We start from the raw sequence: 20,323 nt of genomic DNA on the forward strand, positions 1-20,323 counted from the left end.
ACACCATAGCAAGACAGCCTGATGGCACAGCTTCTATTCTTGGGCCTGTGAAGCAAGGTTTTGAGAAGGGAAGGGTTTTGGGAGGCTGAGAACATCCTTAGCAATCTGCCTATGGGTGTAACCCATTCCTAGGGCTGAGTTCACAATGAGATGAGCTAATAGCAAACCTCCCTGTCAGCCATAACCTTGGGACAGAAATTCAGCACTTGAGGTTGCCTAGGAAGCTTTATCCTAAGGCTTTCTGTACTTTGACAGCCTAAAGAGGAACAGGTATTTCAGTGGGACTGTGCTTATCTGCTGGAACAGATACTTCAGTGGTGATCTGGTCATTGCCTGAGGTGCTGTGCTGAACACTCCTGGTACTTCTAGGGAACACCCGAGGGAAAGCTGGAATGGATATGTCAGGCAGACCACTTACAAATGGGAGAACAGTAAGAGAATATTTGTTATGCAGGACAATGCAGGTCAAATTCACATAAACAATAAAAATCTGTGTGTTTCTCTCCAGAACTGTGTGGAAAAGAACTGTTCTGTGCCAGGTGTGAGAACTGCAAAATCTCTAAAGCTGGAAATAAAATGGAAAAGATTTGCAATGCCCATTGAAGGTGAGTAATCTTAGTGGTGGGACACATGAATCATGGTGGGCTCTGCTAGAGATATGCATTCTTTTTTCATCCCATTTCACTATTCTTGGCTGATGACTAGTGATTAGGATTAGTGAGGTCTTTTCAAGCATTTCTCCTGCCTCTCATATCTCTTAAAGAAGGGAGAACATCACATTCTTTTTTTCTTAGAATATTTTACATTTCCTGTGTTGCTCCTGCTTAATAAAGCTAGGGCAATTAATGGGTGATTATTTGATCCTAGCCATATTTCCTTGTGGCTGCCAGGAATGATCAGCCTTGAGTGACTGGAACTTGGGCAAAGCTGAGGACAGGCAGTAGCAGAGACCCTAATGTGGATGTTGTTGATCCAAGGCTTGAGATTCAATTGGAATTTCCTCATAATGTGAAATGGAGGCACAGATATTTCCAAGGATGACAAAGCAGCTTGCTGGGGTTCTTGAAAATATATTTCTGCTGAATGTCCTTTGTGGACTTGACTGAAAGAACAGATCATACTATATCCTAGAAATAAAAGAATCATCTTCTTGAAGCCTGTTCATCAGCAAAACTCTAAAAGCAGAAAAACATACTCTGAAATGTTGTGGGAAAACTCATAAAGTTCATAACTGAGCTTTAACTCATCCTTTTCTGTATTAAAGAGGTGGGACCTTTCCTAGATTGATTTTTTCCATTCTAAATGTTATAGAATTATTAAGCAATCTTTGAGAGTGCACTAAATTTATGGCCATTATTTTCTAAAGAATTCTGGTTGGACTGACAACTTTAATCAATTCTACCTTTCAGGAATATAAATAGGAAGGAGAAAGAAATAAATAATGTTTTGACCACAAGGCAGTGCAGCATTTGGAAATGAGGCTTGAAATGTCCAGCTGAGTTGTTTTTAATGAAATATCAGGTCTCAAGCTTGTAATCCTGGCTGGGATGTCATGGAACCCAGTGCAGGCATGTGGAGACTGTCTTGGAGATTTCCTTCAATCTTCCAAGCTGGCAGGGCATGAAAGATTAAAATGCTCTGGATCTACCAGACTTGCCACCCCTAGTTCAGGCTAGTTATTAATGTGCTGTGTGGACAGCAATACTTTATTAATTATATTGCTGGCCAGTGATCAATGTGACAAGCTTAGCAAAGAGCACAGTTATTCATCAGAGAGTTGTCTGGTAGTAATTGCCCTAATATGCATTAGAATAAGGCACTGGGAGAGGCAGAATGGGTGTGCTTTTATCATTTTTAGGGGCAGGTGTCAACAAAATGAAAATCTGCTAAGGTACTAGTAAATAAATAAATTCAAGAGGAATTTATTTGCTCTGACACAATCATAACAAAGTAAGACAAAGGGTCGTACTTTAACAGCATTTATATTTTTAGATGGTTTTGAAAGTGTTTTCAACAAATTATTTTCTGTATACACTACTATTAGTTACAGTTTTGAAAAGGCAGGCAAAGTTTGCAGTTCTTTCCTTATAAAGAAAAATGAAATAGATGAGATACAATTTTGTAACTGTTCTTTAAATTATAAAATGTACAATTGTGCAACCATTGTTGCAAGCAGAATTTATTTAGATCTGCCATGACATTCTTTCACCTTTTGTGGGAAAGCACATCAGCAACAAAATGTCAATGCTTTTCTTTCTGCAGAGGTGAAGACTTACAGCACTTTGCACCAAAGACTGCTATTTTAAGGGTTGTCAAAAGCACTGTGGAAGTGACAAAGGTAAGGCTGAATGTGTAATCTCTGTCCTGGTCCCTGCTATACCTGACAGTACTAAACTTTTTCATATTCTGTGTTTCCCTCATCATCCTGATAGCCTCATCCTTCAGCTGTGGTGCTGGCACTTGATCTGTGCTGGAAGCAGTGATGCTTTGCACATCTGTGTGAGTCAGTGCCTTGCCCTGCAGTATCAGCTCTCATGGAGCTTTGCATTTCAGTTAACATTCCATACATGCACAATCAGGACTTAGGTTTTGGAATGCACATTATCTGCTTTGTGTTTTGCTTTTGCTGTGCTTGCTTTGTTTTCCTGAGTTCTTGGGAAGCTTTTGAACAGAAGATTTAGAGTGAGCCTATCCCAGAAGTTAACATTTCAGAATATAGCTGAGGCTAAACCTGGCTGTAAATGATTGTTTATTTATCATGCACCTTAATAATGGTGTGTTAGGCTGATTCTCTAGACCTTCCATCTAACACATTTCAGGTGCTAAACTCACTAGAAGTAATCACAGAGTCACAGAATGGGTTGGGTTGGAAGGGACCTTAAGGATCTCATTCCACCTCCTCCCACTGGGGATGGGGCAGCCACAGCTTCTCTGGGCAACCTGTGCCAGGATCTCACCACCCTCACAGTCAACAATTTCTTCCAGATATCTAATCTAAACCTTCTCTATTTCAGTTTGAAGCCGTTTTCCTTTGTCCTGTCTCTACATACTCTTGTACAAACCCCCTCTCCATCTTTCTTGTGGACTCCTTTCAGGTACTGAAGGCCACATTGATGTCTCCATGAAACTTCCCAGACTGAACAATCCCAATTTTCTCAGCCTTTCCTCATAGCAGGAAAGTAGGGTGTTCCATCCCTCTAATCATCTTGGTAGCCTTTCCCATAATAATGGATTGAAGTCAGGGATGAGCAGGACTCTGGAATAAGGTAAGATTTGTTTTTGAGCACTTTGGTAGGCAAGGATGAGCAAAGGACAGTCAATATTTAGACTATCAGAAGGAAAGCTGACAATGAATATAGTTTAGCTTGCTCACGATAGGTGTGTAGCCTGTGTGATAATGAGACCTGTTCAGATTGGATTTCCCTGGCATTCAACAGCATCGTTTTTAATGATCTCATCTGGAAGTTCTGCTTCTGCCTTGCTGCTCAAAATGATCTCATCTAAATACAGAGGAAAGTGCTGATAGAAACCACTTTATCACACTCCTAATGCATGTTATCAAGATAAGAGAAGTAAAATGTTCTGAAAGTAGGTATGAGAGATTCTTTGTCCAATTTCAAACCCACACAAACAGACAAGGGTGAAACCATTAATGTGATCAGCTTAGAAAGAAAATGAGCAGTGAAGTGGAGGGAAGGGGAATTCACTTATGGAACACACTGAAGCAGCAAGCAGAGGACTGTTTAGACATTTCTGCTCTGTCTAGTAAGATGAGGCACAACTGCTGGAAATTCTCTCAGGCTTCACAGCATTAAGTGTTTATTTCTATTGCACATGATACAAGGCAGACAGTTTCATTACTTAAGTGTTTCATTACTTAAAGAACAAAATCAGGCTTTGACAAAAATCTTTATCCACACGTGTCAAAAACAAATATTCTGAATGGCAGAATCTTGCAAAGGCTCAGCTCAGTGTATAAATTAGTAAAGCCTCATCTCAGCTTCCCCAGCACAAGTGTGAGCAGTACTCAAGGCATGCAGTCATCACTGCAACCTGTGGCAAGGCAATTAACTCGACAAAAGTATTCCTTGCAAATTCTCTACAATATGTTTTTTCAAACATTCAAGTGTAACTCATTCAAATGCAACTTGGTTTAGCCAGGTTCTGACATCCAGCCTTGAAACTTTTTGCCTCAATGCCTGAAAAATTTTGTTGACTGGCTGCTGTAGTTTCTCTTCTTCCCTGATTCCTCCTCATCTTGGTGTTTGGCTGCATTTTTTGATACTCTGGCCAGTGTCGGTGTGGTCTGCAGAACACAGGGATCTAAGGCTGAGTATCCTGGCATTTGTAAGTCACAGTAAATTAGAGGATTTACATCACTGCTATTTTAAAAATAAATGTTTCAGTATTCTGAAACAGGAGAGTGAATGAGTTTCACCAGTTATGTTTTCTATAGACAGATTTTATTCTCTTCTCTCGGGTTAAACTGGGGCTTTTGACCCTTGAATAATGGGGCAGTCATCAAAGAGAGGAGAGGTTTGAGGGATAAACCTGGTAGCTGGATACTGATTCTTGCAGTTTTCAAGCTGACTGGTGCTGTCAGATTTCATAGCCATAGACCCCAGCATGTCTGTGCTTGTGCTGTGCATGGCTGTGAGCAGGGGTGTGATGTTACATGAGGAAATGTTATGGCTGTGTTCAAGATGTGCTGCCTTTCCTAAACAGCACACAACTCTTCTGAGTACTGAAGGTGAACAAATTGAAAGTAAGCATATTTTTAAGAGTAATATCTGCCTCATTTTTGGGCAGCTCACTGGAGGCAGATGGTGCAGTGCAAAATTCCTGTCTGGTGCTACACAGGAGATTGTATTGAATTTATCATCCCTTTGCTTTGCTGTTTTGATCCTTAGATTTTCTTTAGCTAAAGGTTATGGCTTTTAATGATAAATTTAGATTCTATAATACGTAGCTGGAGACACCAAGAAGTTGGGGCCTTTAATACAGACATGGGGATTGCTATGTAATATTTTTGCCTCTAAGGATATTTCTGACTGTGTTTTTTTGTCCTGAGATAGAGATTAAAAATTCTCCAGGCAGTTTTCTTCCTGGACATCAGGAACTGATAATGTGCCCTTTGAATAGCGAAGCCCATCCAGACATGAGATGAAATTCAGGGCAGTCCAAGATGCTTCACTTAAAAAAATGTTAACTCCTGAACTAAAGGTGGGGCGGACAACTGAAGCCCTGAAAATTACAGCTGGGTTTTATTTCTTCCCACTATGCACAGGTTACAGCTATTTCAGTTTTCAGCATCATGCCTGACCACTGTAGTGCTGGAAAAAAACCCAGGATCTGATGGCATTTTCCTTCAGTAAGCACAGAGAGCTTGGTAGGCCACCTGACCAGCTCTGGGTAAAGTTCAGCTGAGGGACTTCTGTATGATCTTTCAGCTGGAAAGCACAACAGAAAAGGAAAGGTTGTGTGCTGTCACAAGTCCTGTGGGTCAGGCAAGACACTAAGCAAGTTGCTGACTGTGTCAGTTATAAAAGGTCAGATTTTGATCTGTTAATCTGGTGGCAGTTGAAGTTTTTCCTAAAATTAAATTCTTAGAAACATCTTACTAGGTTTTCTTAATTACATGGGGCTTGAGGTATATTTGGTAAATATTTCTGCAGCAGCATCTGCTCAGATAGACCTGATTCAAACAGCTTGTCAGTTACAATTCAAACCTTTTTCCTTTGCCTGCCCCAGTGTCTTTTGCAGTGTGTGGATTTGGTGTGACCCTCCAGGTGACACCAACACATGGCATGGCTGTCCACAGCAATTCTCTCCAGCACTGTCTCTTTTGTTTACCTCTGTTAAGCTTCTTCATCTGTTGCTACTAAGATTTCCAGACTTGGAAGAATGGAACAGGGAGGATGTGGATTCATTCTGCCTCTTGTATTATGCACACACTCACCTATATATGTGCTATACAGCTCAGCCAAAATCCAGCTGGAATTTAATCAGCCCAGTGCCACAAAAGGCAGTAAAAAGTAAATACATAGCAGCAAAAGAAGGGCTAAGGAGAACCTCCCATCTTTATTGGATGCAGAGGAAAACACAGTGGCAAAGGATGAGGGAAAGGCTGATACTTAAAACTTTCTTTCCCTCAGTCTTTAATAGGAACACCAGCTGTTGTCCAGGTCCAGGACTCCCCAGGAGGGAAGACAGGGATAGGGAGCAGAATGAAGCACCATAATCCAGGGGGGATGCTCGGTGACTTTCCATGCCCCTCAGACACACAAGTCCGTGGGGCTGGGTGGGATCCTGCCAAGGCTGCTGGGAGACCTGGTGCAAGTGCTCACTGTCCAGCACTTACCAGCAGCCTTGGCTACTGGGGAGGTCCCAGCTGACCTGAGGTGAGCAATTGTGAATTATCCTTATCTACAGGAAGAGCAAGAAGGAGAATCAGAGAACTACAGACCTGTCAGCCTGACCTTGGTGCTGGGGAAAGTTCTTTAGTCTGGAGAAAAGGAGGCTCAGGGAGGACCTTAATTCTTTCTACAGTCTGAAAGCACATGGTAGTGAGGCAAGGGTCAGTCTCTTCTCCCAAGGCACAAATGACAGGAGAAGAGGAATCAGCCTCAAATTGCCCCAGGGTTTAGATGTTTAGATTGGATATTAGAAAAAAATCTTCATGGAAAGGGTTTTCAAGTAATGGAACAGGCTGCCCAGAGCAGTGGTGGAGTCACCACCCTTGGAGGGATTTAAAAGATGTCTAGATGTGGCACTTGGGGATGTAGGGTAGTGGAGAGCTTGGCTGTGCTGAGGGAACTACTTGACTTGATGGACTTCAAGGTCTGCTCCAGCCTAAAGGATTCTGTAATTCTATATGTGTGTGTATATATATATATATATTTATATAAAAGAATGAGATTTACTTCCTTATACACTGAATTTTGTATTTCCCATTTGGAATATTTCTTTCTATTTTGCAGCATTGTACTGTATAGATATGACAACTGAGATCAGGAGCTGTCTGCTTTGGTACTTTGCAGAAATCCACAGCATGTCTTGAGTTCAGGCGAGAGAGAGAATGCAGGGAAAGAAGTATAACCCCTTGCTAGGAGAGTAGAGGTTATGTCAGGGAGGAACAAAATGCTCTGTCCAGATTTTTCAAAATACAAACAAATGTCAGATGTTTCTGCCCATCCTCGTGCCCAAGCCACAGAAGACAACTTCTTGAATGTCTTGTTTGATCCATGTGCAGTCATACTTGGTGTCTTAAGTCATGCTTATATTAATATCACTCTTAAGATTCCTGTAGGAATATTCAAATTGTGTAACACAGACAATTAATATAAAAGTCTTTCTGTGGTGCCTTTCATCTCAAGAGTCTGAGAATTTTTCAGTTTTGAAAAATGAAGATGAAAAAAATGTTCATTTTCTGGTCTTTTAAGCTTTACTGTATTAAAGAGCTCTTGTGGTTGGTGTCACACCATTAAAAAGCCAGAAGCTGATAGCCATGATATTTCATGTGTGGTAGGCTTTACAACAAATTACAACATTGACTGCTGAGACTATCCAAGTTGCTGGAAAAATGGATTTAATTGTCTATTCTGAAACTATTTCCAGGATCAAATAGAATTTCTTTAACTACACATGCTCTTTATAACCCTGGTTCAATTCTGTTGCAGTAAATCTGAGGGGAGAGCAGAACAGCAAGTTAAAAACAGCACTGAGGTTTTATAGCACCAACATCAAACTATATGTCATCTTGAAATTAAAGTGCTGGGCTGAAAGGTTTTCTGCTTACAATGATTTGTTACTACTTGGATATCTAATTTGCATTTTAAAATCTTTTCCTGCCCTACGGCTAGGGGTGTGGTCTGTGTGTGTGTGTGGAGGGGTGTTTCTTTGTCACCCCCACTGGCCTGTTGACTTTTTGTCTTGCTCAGGTTGGTAGAAGTTACTCCCATTTCATGAGAACTCTGTTTTGTTGCTGTCACCAGCTACATAAGCAATTAAATGACAAATGGGGACAAAATAAGTATTAAGCACAAACAAGACTAATCATTACTGGTTTACAGCCTTTACTGGACACGATTTTCAATGTGTGTTCATATATGAAATTAGTGCAGATACTTCCATTTTGTCCTGGTTTAAGTGGTTGCTGGAGATTCAAGGCAATGGAAAATTTGGCCTCTTACACCTTACACTGATTCTGGAACATATAAACATTTTGACACTGGATATTTGTAAAGTCCAATGGTAAAGGGCATTGCTCTCTGTAAGTTAGATATGATTGCATGTAAGTTGCCTTGAATGGGAAAAGTGCTTTCTTCTTTAGGTCAGAGGAGCCTGAAAAAATGTCTGCAGCCTGGCTGATTCTGTTTGCAGTTCTGATAGTCCTGGCTCATTACTCCAGCCTCGGGCAGTGAGCTCTTCCCCATGTCACACTCATGTCTTGGCTCTGCGTGGCTTTCAGCTTGTGAGTGCCCAGCTTGGTGCTGCAAGAGGGCTTGTTCTCCCGTGCTGCCTGTGGCTTGTGCAGCTCCTAAGAGCACCTTTGTGGGTGACACCTCACCTGCAGGTCTCTCATAGAGGGCTGTTGCCCCCACATAACCTTTGTTGTACTCAGCAGCGCTCCAAATACGTGCAGCGGCTCTCAGCGTCAGGCACCAAAGGTTTTCCCTGAAGTAACTCAAAAGTGAAGTGTCTGAGGGTGTGATTTCCTTTTTTCAGCTTTGGGAAGAGCATGGGTACTGAATCACAGATATAATACAGAATGGTTGAGGTTGGAAGGGGCTTCTGGAGGTCATTTGTCCCCCAGCAGGGAGGCTGAAGCAGGGCTGCCTGGAGCTGGCTGCCCAAACCATGTCCAGATGGCTTTTAAATTCCTCCAGTAGTGCAGACCCTACAAACTCCAGGGGCGAGCTGTGCTAGTCACACTCACACTAACAAAGCAACTCCTTATGCTCAGCACCTCCTGTGTCACAGTTTGTGCCCATTGATTTTGTCCTTTCACTGGGCACCGCTGCAAAGGGCCTGGCAGCACCTTCTCCACACCTTTCCCTCAGGTATTGATGTGCATTAGTAAGATCCCCGTGGTCCTTCACTTCTCCAGGCAGCAGTCCCAGCTTTCACAGTCTCTCCTCATGTGATGTGCTCTACTCCCTCAAGCATCTTGATGACCCTGTGCTGCCTTCAGCAGTTTGTGGGCCCAGGTGTGGCCTCAGCAGGCCTTCAGCAGAGGGAGGGATCCTCTCCCTCAGTCTGATGGTGATGCTCTGCCCAATTCAGCCCAGGAGACCATTAGCCCTCTGGCCCCTCAGGGGCCCACTGTTGGGTCACTTTCCACCTGATGTCCACCAGAACTGATGCCTTAAGTTTTAGCTCTCATATTTTCCAGATTCTGTACTGCATTAATATATAATTCTGAGCTCCACAGAACGTGGTAGCAAGTTCTCCTCACAGCTCAGCCAGACACAACAATCCTTTCCCAGCCCCAGAACCAAGGACACCGCTGCAGCTTCAGGCCCAAGAGGTGCAAAGAGCAGGAAATTGAGGAGAGCAACCTGGGAGGATGGGACTGCAAACCTGGAGCTGGAATTGCACAATTAACCCAGGTTAATTAATTAATTAATTAATTAAACCCAGGCACAATTAATCCAGGATGGAAATGGAGCACAACTCATAAAAGTGTGAGAACTCACCTGGCTCCATCCTGGCTCCATCCTGGCTCCATCCTGGCTCCATCCTGGATCCATCCTGGCTCCATCCTGGTCCATCCTGGCTCCATCCTGGCTCCATCCTGGCTCCATCCTGGCTCCATCCTGGGTGTATCCTCAGCCAGGCTCTTGCACTGCCCAGGGTGTATCCTTTGAAGGCCTTTTAATAAATCCCCACTTTATTCCTTTAACTCTGGCCAGCCTCTGTTCCAGGGAGCCTCTCTGGGCATCAGAACCCCCAGGGTCAGTGCAGAAAGGAGCAGGTTTGGAGCCATAGGGTCACAGTCTTGGTCTTCAGGCATAGCCTAAACCTCCCTAGGGCTGTTTTCTGGGGAGCCTGGGATTTGCCCAAGCTCTTACAAGGGGAAAAGCACAGGACTGTGGGAATTCCAAACAGAAAATTCTCAAAATCTTGTATATGCAGGCTGGAACACAGAAATGAATACAGGGTTCAACCTGAGATCTTGGAAAATGCTCCCAGATTTAGAGACCTTGAGCAAGAATTTGGTTTGTAGTTTAGATAGAAAAACATTAAGCTAGTTAGTAAGAAGTTTTAAGGTATGGTGAGTAGTTTTGTGTGTCATTATATTATTATTATTATTATTAATAACAATAATAATAATATATTATAATAATATAATGATATATCATTATATAATTATAATACTATCATAGTTATAGGATTATTAATCATTATATGATTATTTATTGGTTTTATTTATATCATTTATATTTAAAATAATTTACAAATATATTTAAGGGGTGGGTTTTTTGTTTGTTTTTTTTTAATTATGAGCATAATTACTGCAAAGCCCATGCTCATTTTACAGCATATTTGTAGTTTGATTGTTTAAAGTGCTTTTTATTTCCATGTTTATGCCCTGGGGACTTTACAAACTGTGATCTAGTCCAGAAATATGTGAGATTCCTTTAGAGAATACTTGGTGTGCCAAAGCTTGAGGTTTTTTTTCTTTTTAAATAATGAGTAATATTCAAATTAGATAATTCCAGCATTTAAGAAACAGTGTGGGGATAAAAGAGAGGAGGAAGGGGCATGGCAGGGAGCATCCTCATTATGGTTTTTCCTTTTGAAGGGAGCAACCCTAGAATTCTTCTGAAGTGTTTTTAAAAATATCAGTTTGTGTTTATTACCAACAAGTTTCCTGAGAATTCAGCTGTGAATTAGGTCTCAGGAGATTGGTGTCCTTGGCCCTTTCCTACAACTTCTCACAGCCTCAAACAAATGCTGGTTCATTCATGCTCATATTCCTTATCTGAGGAAAGAATAATTGTAGATTTCTGCAAAACTATATCTAATTTGTCTTCTTTAAAAACTAGTAAACTTTTGAGAGGAGGACTTTCTGACACTTAATGCACTTTTCAAAGTCTGCCTTGAATGAAATTTTGGAAATGTGTGACTTCAGACAAAACTTTCAGACATCCAGGTCAAAGTGATGCTGCTCAAAGCAGAGCAAACATTCAAGTAGGGGGAAAGTCTCTCTTGGTTAATTATGTAAAAGTGATGCTAAATATCAACCAGGTCACTACTTTTCTTAAAAAAAAAGGTGCAACTGCAGCTCCACCAAAGCCTTAATCTCTTGCATTTGAATGCAGTATTTGTCATCCTTGGGACCTGATTGTTAAGTTTATTTTTCACTCTCCAGCTCTTCCAGGGTGCTTTTTGTGACAGTGTTTCATACTGTCTGTGAAGAAGGTGCTTTAAGTCCATAGGAACAGAGATTGAGTTGAAATGCTGTAGTCAGAGTGTTTTAATATTGCTCACTTTGTGCTGCAAATAAAGATGTATTGCTAATAAAGTTTGCAAATTAGCATAGCAAATTGAGGCAGGTTTCCACTATTGTTCAGTTCAAATTTGGAAGGAAATTATTTGGGTTCTGGAGATAAGCTGATGATGTGTTCGCTCAAAGGACTTGGACATATCATGGTATGGTGGTGTATTTTGGGGAACAAATCCTTTGCTTTAAAAATGCTCTATTGGAAGAGGAGGGTGTGATCAGAACAGTAAAGCTCAATTCAGTAAGCAATGAGAAATTTTAAATGGATAGCTCCACCTTAATTTCAGGTGGAAGAGGGAAGATTAGTGAATCACTGTACTCTGTTAATCATTTTTTTTCTCCAGTTTTGTATTATAGGTCATAAATTACATGACCTGTGGGTTTATTTAAAACATATTAACAAGGATTTGCAAAAAATTAGCTTATGAAAATGAACAGAACATTTTTTTTGCTGTATTTTTGGACCATTCCTCTTTAAGCAGTGTGCATCTCAATTCCTGGAATGCATGAAGAGCAGGCTATTTATTTGCAGATGTAGAGAATTTCGCTGTCAGGGAACTGAGTTATGTTATAACAGTGTATTAGGCCTCGGTAAACCAGTTGAGATAAATCTAAAACTGAAATTAATTAAACATGAATCTTCCTAGATTTTTATTTGTTGCTTTGGCCTATTATTTTTAGTACTGTCCACTTAAGATGGAGCTAATAAAAAGCCAGAGTGCTGCAAGAATGTGACTATTCTTTGGTTCTGTAGCACCTGATGATGCATGGCAGGATACTCGTGAGGCAGCCTGTTCTGAGAATTTGATATTCTGAAGAAAAGAACTAAAAGATTTGAGTAGCTTACCTAGCTGTCAATTTTTCAGGCTTTTCAGCCAAGCTTGCTACTGCATGCCAAATCTTGCAGAGGCTTAATTTGAGATGCAGCAACAGTTCAACAAAACTGTGTCTGTCCGAAGCAAAACTGAGGGTGATAAAATTAAATGAATAGCTATGTTGTTTCCAGGGTAATCAAATCCAGTAATTAGGAGTTCAGTAATCTCTGGTCTTTTATGTAGCCCCTCAGTGTTATAATTAATTCAGTCTTCAGTTTGGCAGGCTGTGGACTGTGTTTAGATTATCACCCTGATGTGTGCCAGTTGGGCTTCATTGCACCTGAAGGCCTTTAATTTGGAGATTATCTGGAACCTTGATCCTAATGCTGGTGACCTCTGTTATCTCTGGTCTTCAGAAAGTGTTTCTTTGCTGGTCCATGTGCACTGAGGAGCACAGCAGGCAGCCATCCACAGTATCTGTGGAGGTTTTGCTAATGATTTGGGATCAGCACCTACCCTCCAATTACAGTTTACTAATCTGGAAACCAACAGCTGCTGAGGACTCTGCGGTTCTGTAGAAGTGTGATATATTTTCTGTATCTAAATGGAGAACTGTGGAATGGTTTTGATTAGAAGAGCTACAGGGACAGTGGTGCTGTCTGCCTGATTAGCTAAGTCTGAACCTTTAAAGTAGCTGGCTTTAGAAGTCAGCCTGGGAATTGAGCAGGGATATGTTTTTAGGGCAGTCTGTGAACAGAGAACTGAAGAGCTCTTTCTAAAAATTAAACTCAGCTGCTTACTGTTTATACATCCATATCCTTGATCTAACATGAAGTTGTTGCCTCCCTTCTGTTCAGTGGAAATAAGATTAAAGGCTTGTTTGAGTTTCAAATAGCTCCATAGACAAATGCAGATTTCTAAGATATAAACCAAAATTCTTTAAAAAGACCATTGAAAAACCAGGTATTAGAAACTCTTTTCAAAGTCCTGCTATTTCTATAAACTTACCTTCACACAATATTATGTCAAACAGTTCAGCATGCATGACACTACTCTGCAGCACTGGGGCACTGGTTGTGATGGTGCTCTTAGTTGTATCTGTCCCAAACTCAAACTTTACCCCTATTTTTCACCACTATAGATAAAAATCAGATTACTGCTGTTGCCATTGATTTGTTTCTGTTCTGTGCCACTTGCTGGAGGCTGGAAAGAAATATTCCAAGTTATTGGCATTATTAATAAACATTCCAAGGCATTTTTGACAACAAATACAATCATGGAGAAGACTTAAACACGTAAGGAAAATCATGCCAAGGAACTGTGTGGCTCTGGCTTTGAACAGTAGCACAAGCCTGACCCTGTATCTGGCACAGCCAAACTGCTGCTGCTCTTTGTAATGACATCCATGGAATTACTTTGCAATGATTTTGGGTTCTGGCTCAAACTGGGATGTCACGCACATCCATGAGTTCCAGCATCTCTGCTGAGACAGTAGTGGCTAAATTTCCTCTGTGATGTGTTCTCCCTGTAGCTCCCATTACTTCAGCACTGAATTTAATTCAAATTTTTGAAGAATCTGAATTATTTTATTTTATTTTATTTTAGTCCTCAGATAGATTCCTTGAAGCCCCAAGCTTTCAGATGACAAATTCTAGTTCTAGGGACAGCACCTTTTTGTGCAACTGATACAGTCATAAGAATTCAAACAGCCTTTGTGGAGCACACTGCTTACACCTAAAGACTATTCCAGTTACAGGAGTTTGTTTCAAAAGGGATTTGTGTATTCACCACAAGCTCTGGATTTACAGCTTTTATCTTGCAAGTTTCAGTCAATGGGCTCTCTGCCCAAAACCTCTAAAATATTTTTCCAAACCACAAAACCAACAGGACTCCTTCTGAATCAGTTCTCAGACTTTCATTTCATTACTTATTTACTTTGAGCCTTTTCAATTAGTCTGGTGGTATCTTTAGGAAGTTACCAAAGTGGGGTACCGATCCACTAAAAAAATAAACAACAACAACAAAATAAACAAAAAATAACCCCCAAACCAAAAAACAACCTCTCTGTCGTGGGATATTTGTTGCAATAAAAAAACGTCCAGAAAGTTCCTCTGAAGCTGCTTCAGTGCAGTGACTTCACCTGCTCAAAAGCTGAGTGATATTCACAAGACAGAGTGATATTCCTGGGGACCTGTGAATACAGAACACAGAAACAGCCTCCCAGCAGCAGTGCTGAGGGACAGGATACCAGTTCTATTTATGGCTTTCCTTGTAGGTAGCTCTCCTAGAGCTTTTCTCACAACAAGTTTCCAAAAATTATAAAGTGCTGTACATGATGTGTCTTTCTAATCCACATTCTTTAGAGCTGTTGAAATAACAGGATTTTTTTGTTCTTCCTATTTAGCTATGAAACTGGTGTGTAATCCTTTCTAGTTAATCCAAAACATTCAGACATTAAAGAAATATTTTAATTTAAAATATTTCCTTTAATTTTTAAGGTATAAACAGCTTTGGGAAAAGTATCCAAAGTGTTTCATTGAGAATATTAGAAAAAAAAAAAAAAAACAACCAACTTTTGAACTGTATTTTTCCCTCAAGCTCTTTGTTTTCAGTCCAAATATACAAACAATTTTGATATCAAATTATGGATTTTTAAAGCAAATGTAATAAGGAAAAAAAAACTTGGCAAGCTCTACTCATCTCATTTTCCTTTGAGCATTGCAAAGAAAATTTGGATAAAAAGAAAGCTAAACTTATTTTGTTCATTTCAATACAGCCTGTGCCTGCTGACCTTCTTATGCTGTGCACAGAAACAGCTTCAGATGGACTTTTGGGAGAACCTTGCAGAGTGTGATCCGTGCTACCTATGTGTGGCTTGAAAGAGCAATCTCTTAAAAAATCCAAGACAATTTCTGTTGCAGATCAGTTCTCAAGTTTAGCATGTGAGGCTGAGGACCAGGCCCAGCTCCTCAGGGCCTGCTTATGTTCCTCTGTCCTCAAGGAAATTACAGAGCTTCGTGATTATGCCTTTTCTCCTGGTCTTAGAATGATGAGCCAAACACAGTTAAGGGATAAAAGGGTTTTTATAAATACTTTGGTGTTTAATTAGGATTCTTCTGTGCAACAATTTGTCAGGGTGGAATATGCTGAAACACACATACATGGTACATAGCATATATAGTTTTATAGACTTTGCAAATTAGCATATTTAACAAAGATTTCCCAATGAGAAGCTTGAATGAAGGGCGTGGCACCTCCTTATTTTAAAGCATTTCTCCCCAGATGGGCTGAATCCTAGTTTATAGAATATGTTCTAAGAGAACCTTGGTTTCTCAGGATAACATGAGGCTTTTCGGCCTCCAGCTGGGAGGCCTTTGGGATGTTTGTTCTTCTGGTCTAGCAGAATACCAGCACTGTGTTAAGATATTAGGGTTAAAGAATTATAAGTATGTATGCTAAGAATATTGAGAATACATGAAGGTATATAAAAAGAAAAGGCAAAAACCATCATGGCATCAGTGCCAGCTTGGGGTTCATCTTCTGAGAGAGGAGCCTTCGTCGACCTGAGAGTCACTCACAGCTCTGAAATCTGAGAGCATCCTTTCAGCCTGGGAGAAAGCAATCTGTGGCACCCCTAGGCCCGTGGTGTGGGGAGGATGTTCCACCAGCACCACACTGATCCTGTGGAAAAGCCTCTGTAAATAAGTGTCCTGTGTACCTGTGGTACCTCTGCATTGCAGGGAGCCAGCAGGGAAAGACTTTTCACTTCATCTTCTGTGCTCCTTTGTGTGACTTAGACTCTGACAAGTGTTCAAGCCTTTTTTGAAGAGGTGGGAGAATGGGCAGGCGTCATTTCAGCTGCAGGAATGCCTCGTTGAAGGGTTGTTTTGATGAAATGGATAATTGCTTTTTATCAAAATATATTTGTGAGGGGAAGGGAGCTGATAGCTGGGATCACTTACAAGTAGCTTCCTGATGTGGATAAATTAGTGCAGATTTAAAATGTTGTAATGCACACCCACATGAGAAGTATCCTCTGTGAGAGATTCTCCAGAACTTTCCAGGACTACAAAAGCATTGCTTGCCATGTTACTTTCTACAGGGAGGAGTTCCAACATATTTTCTTATTTAAGGAAGTTGTGGATTGGAAAACAACAGCTCTTTGTGCAATTTGCCATTTTTGTTTTTGTTGATTCCCCCAGAGTGTCAGACCTGAGTTGTATTTCCATGGCATCATGGAATTTACTAGATAGCCTAAGGGACTTGGAAAAACACGTGTAACTTGTATGTAAGGGGATCATTGTTTGGTGCCCACCTCCAAAGATGCTGCTGGCATCATGCTGTTGAGGAGATAAATGTTTCTGCAATGACAATGTGGGGAGAGGAGCCCAGCAGCATTAAAGACTGAAGTCCCTTGGAGCATCTTTGGGATGTCAGATGGTGTGTCATTAATGTAACACACTGAAGTATTTAGAATACATTTGTGAATGTCTGCCTGATATTTAATAAGGCCAGAAGGGTGAGGGCTTTGTCTGGTTCATTGCTTAACATAAACCCTTAGCATTTTCTTCATCTGCAGTTTAAAGTGTGATTAGCTTCACAGGGAAGAATTTAATTTTCTTTATATAATGCTGTTATTTCAAACTTTAAAGACTTGATTCTTTCACGTAGACAGATCTCGGAAGCTTTCTGTTCAGTTCTTAAGATTCCCTCTCCAAATGCTGTTGGCCTTTAGTTCAGATTCTTTGGAAGCTGAATCTCTGGAGGAAAGCTCTTTCTGCTTTAAAGATGTCAGGTTCCAGGCATCTGAACTCCTCAAAACCAAATTTGTTTTCTCACTCAAAGCACCTCTTTGCAGCTAAGGCCCTTTGTTTTTAAAGGGATATTGCCAATTAAAATTGGCCACTGAGGGTAGATATATCAGCTTCAGACCTCTGAATTCTCATGGAAGTGTTTTTTGAGAAAACAAATAATCTCTTTGCAGTATTTAGAACCTGAATATTTTAGAGTCAAAAAACTTGTGGTGAGGTGGATAAACAGAAAGCCCTTTCTTCCCTATCCTTCTCAAACCCCCTAAGTTCTGAGGTGCCAGCAAGTGGCTGTACAAAAAGTGTTTGCTTAAATTAGCTTTTGCTTAGTTTCTAATTTTCAGTCCAGAGACTAAATGAGCCATTAAAGGAAACCACACTAATGAGATGCGCTACAAAACAAAATACGCCGAGGGCAAAAAACAGGCTTTTAATTTGTTCAGCTTAAATCTCAAACATCTGGCCGTGATGGACGATGTCACGAAGCACATTAAGAATATCAGAAAGAGACTTTTGCAATCAGTGCCTCCTCTGTTTGCCTCTCTCAGTTTGCTCACTCGCTTTCTTGGCGCACAGTGGTGCAGGAAAACATTTTAAAGGGCGAAGACTCCGAGCTGTGAGTTGAACTTTGGTTTGGATGGACCACTGGGCCTGGCTGCCAACTCCTTGTTCAGCCAGCTTGCACCACAGCTGGAGCACGCACACACACTCTTCTTTCTGTAAACACTGAGTGCCCCAGTGCTGCTCAGGAGTCAGGGATGGGTAGAAGCATCTCTTGGAACAACAGTCTCAAGAAGGCAGGAAGATGGAGACATCAAGCTGCAGTAAAACAGAACAGATTTGTTGTTATTCTGTGTCCAGAGACCTGGTGGGATTCCTGGGGCTAGTAGGGCTAGGATGTGTAGTCTGAGCTTCTGAAGCAAGATGCTGGGGGCACAGCTGGACTTGTGTGGATGAAGTCTGCAGTTGGTCACAGGACAGCTTCTTCTGGAGAACATCTGGCTTGTGGTGACTCACTGGGAGCATCAATGTGGCTGGCACCTGGTGGCACTTGGCAAAGTGTACCAGCACAGCCACAGTCAGCCAGGCTTATTCATCTGGTTAGGACAATTTTCCCTTTTCTCTTTTTCTCCCAAAAGCAAATGTGTCTTCATGCACATTTAGATTGGTTAGAGGAGAAATGTAGCACTTTACCAGCCCTGCCATGCAATGTGGTGCCTCATTATGTTTCTGTTTGCACTGTTAACTGGATACCCAGTCTTAGAATTTCCAAAGCCAGAGAAATAGGTTGTTTGACCACAAATCCTTGTAAGCAGGCTAAAATGGGATCTAAAGGACCCTGGTATCAGTTGTCTGTAGAATTATTCTTGATTGCCCTCACTGAAGTCGTATCCAGACCAAGTGAACCGTGAGCTCTGACCTGCTCCATTGGAAGTGCTGGAATGCACCCAGATTGTTTGCAGGAGCTGTTTGTGGGCTGGCTCCCTGCTCGGCTCAGGTGTGTGCAGCTGCAATCTGTGGAAAGAGGGTTGCAGTAAGAATTTCTTCTGTGCACTCAGCCTTGGTTGTGGGTCTCCTTGTGAAGCACTGCAAGTTTTATCTTCATGTAGCAGCAGCCTGTTTCCTCTGCCTGGAGCAGTGATTGCTCCTGCTGAGGCTCACTGCCCAGTGGGAAGTTCTCCATCCCTGGCAGGTGACCAGTCCATGTGCACAGCTGGATCTGTGCTTGTCAAGTAGCCTGGCTTTACCAGCTTCCTATTTGCTTTCCTATTTGGTGGGTTTTTGTTTGTTTGTTTGTTTTCTAAAAAAGAATAAATCTATCTGGAGCAGGACTACTGCTCAGTCTTGCAGGCACACAGGCTTTGTTTTGCTGAACTTTAATTTATAGAGAATGCTAGAAAATGCAGGCAATTGTTTTGTAAGTATTTTAAAAACAAGTAGTTGTCACAATTCACAGCTTCTGCTTTGTGGATCTCTCATACTTCATTGTCCTTTGAGCATTTTCATGCACTGACTCATCCTGCTTTTCATGTACCTGAAATCCTATCTGTGTAGTCCTTGGCTAAATACAGCAAATGTCAATCCACCATTTTTCTTTTCTAAGTTACTCTTTTGTATTACTTACCATAAAAATAGGTCTGCATGGAGAAACTTGTGTTTTTAATGGATAAAACTTAATGATGGGAGAGACAAGAATCACTAGCACCATCTATTCATTGAGCAGCACCATGTGTGTGGATCTGTGCAGAATTAGGGCACAAACCTCAATAGCTGGAACTGTGAGAATTGCTCCTTTTACAGTTTCCTCTAATTCAAGGGCACTCTGCCAAGTGGAGTATTCCAACTTTGCTGATTCGTGTCTAAATTCCAAGTCACAAATTCCCAGCTTCTCCACTCAATGCTTCCAGCAGAACTATTAGAAAACAGAAATTCCAAGCTGCTTTCTGGTTCTTACTGTTTGAGAAAAAGAATAATATTGTCAGCTTCAAGGGAGGTGACTGAAAGGTTGACTTTGATTTCTGTCTGGAAATGCTGATGGCAGGACCTCTGCTCTGAGAGCAGTGGGGGGCCTTGCCAAGCCTTTTCACTGGGGGATCTAATCCATGGCTCTTAGGAGGTTCACAGAAGGCGTAATCAGATTGTCTAGTCTGATCCACTTGGTGTCAGAGGTCACTGGATTTCAGGCAGGTTGCTCTGTAATGAGTCTTATCTGACATTCTCAAGCACTGACAACATCCAAGAGGTCACAACACTGGCAGTGGAGCCAAGACCATGAAAAACTTTCCTCTTGAGTGGTTTTAGCTTCTGCATTGTCTTAATTTGTGTCTAAAAATTGACCCCAGTTCCATTGCAGCATTTAAGTGTGCAACTCCATCAATTCCAATAGTTGCTATTCTTCTAAATATGCCTTGACACCTGGGTCCTTGTGTGTACAGCTGGATTTTCATTCTATAGGGCAACAATTGCATGGGTGTGTTTGGCAACAGCAGAGCATGTTAATGAAGTGGACTGCAAAATAAATCCAAAGTGGCAAATGGTAATTTGAAGTGAAATGCAAGCAGCCTCTTTCTTATTCCAAATGTACTTTCCTACCAAATTGTTTGGGAATATCTCCAGTACTCAGAAATTTGGGATGAAATATTTCATTTATTATTATTTTTTTTTTAATTCTACAGCTAATACCTGTGTAG

At 41.2% G+C, this 20,323-nt stretch overlaps 1 long non-coding RNA gene across 2 annotated transcripts in view; it reads left to right on the plus strand.

The window, feature by feature from the left end:
- LOC148183494 (uncharacterized) overlaps positions 1-20,323 on the plus strand; it is a 48,994-nt gene that overhangs the window by 19,982 nt on the left and 8,689 nt on the right. For both annotated transcript variants that reach the window (XR_015773497.1, XR_015773498.1), the window contains 3 exons: positions 509-605; positions 2,263-2,338; positions 3,096-3,266. This is a non-coding gene — a long non-coding RNA (uncharacterized LOC148183494). The remainder of the gene's footprint in view (positions 1-508; positions 606-2,262; positions 2,339-3,095; positions 3,267-20,323) is intronic.

Source organism: Pseudopodoces humilis, chromosome 11 (genome assembly GCF_049639895.1).
Source record: "Pseudopodoces humilis isolate 2021_Gansu_Grassland_sample_001 chromosome 11, ASM4963989v1, whole genome shotgun sequence".
NCBI lineage: Eukaryota > Metazoa > Chordata > Aves > Passeriformes > Paridae > Pseudopodoces > Pseudopodoces humilis.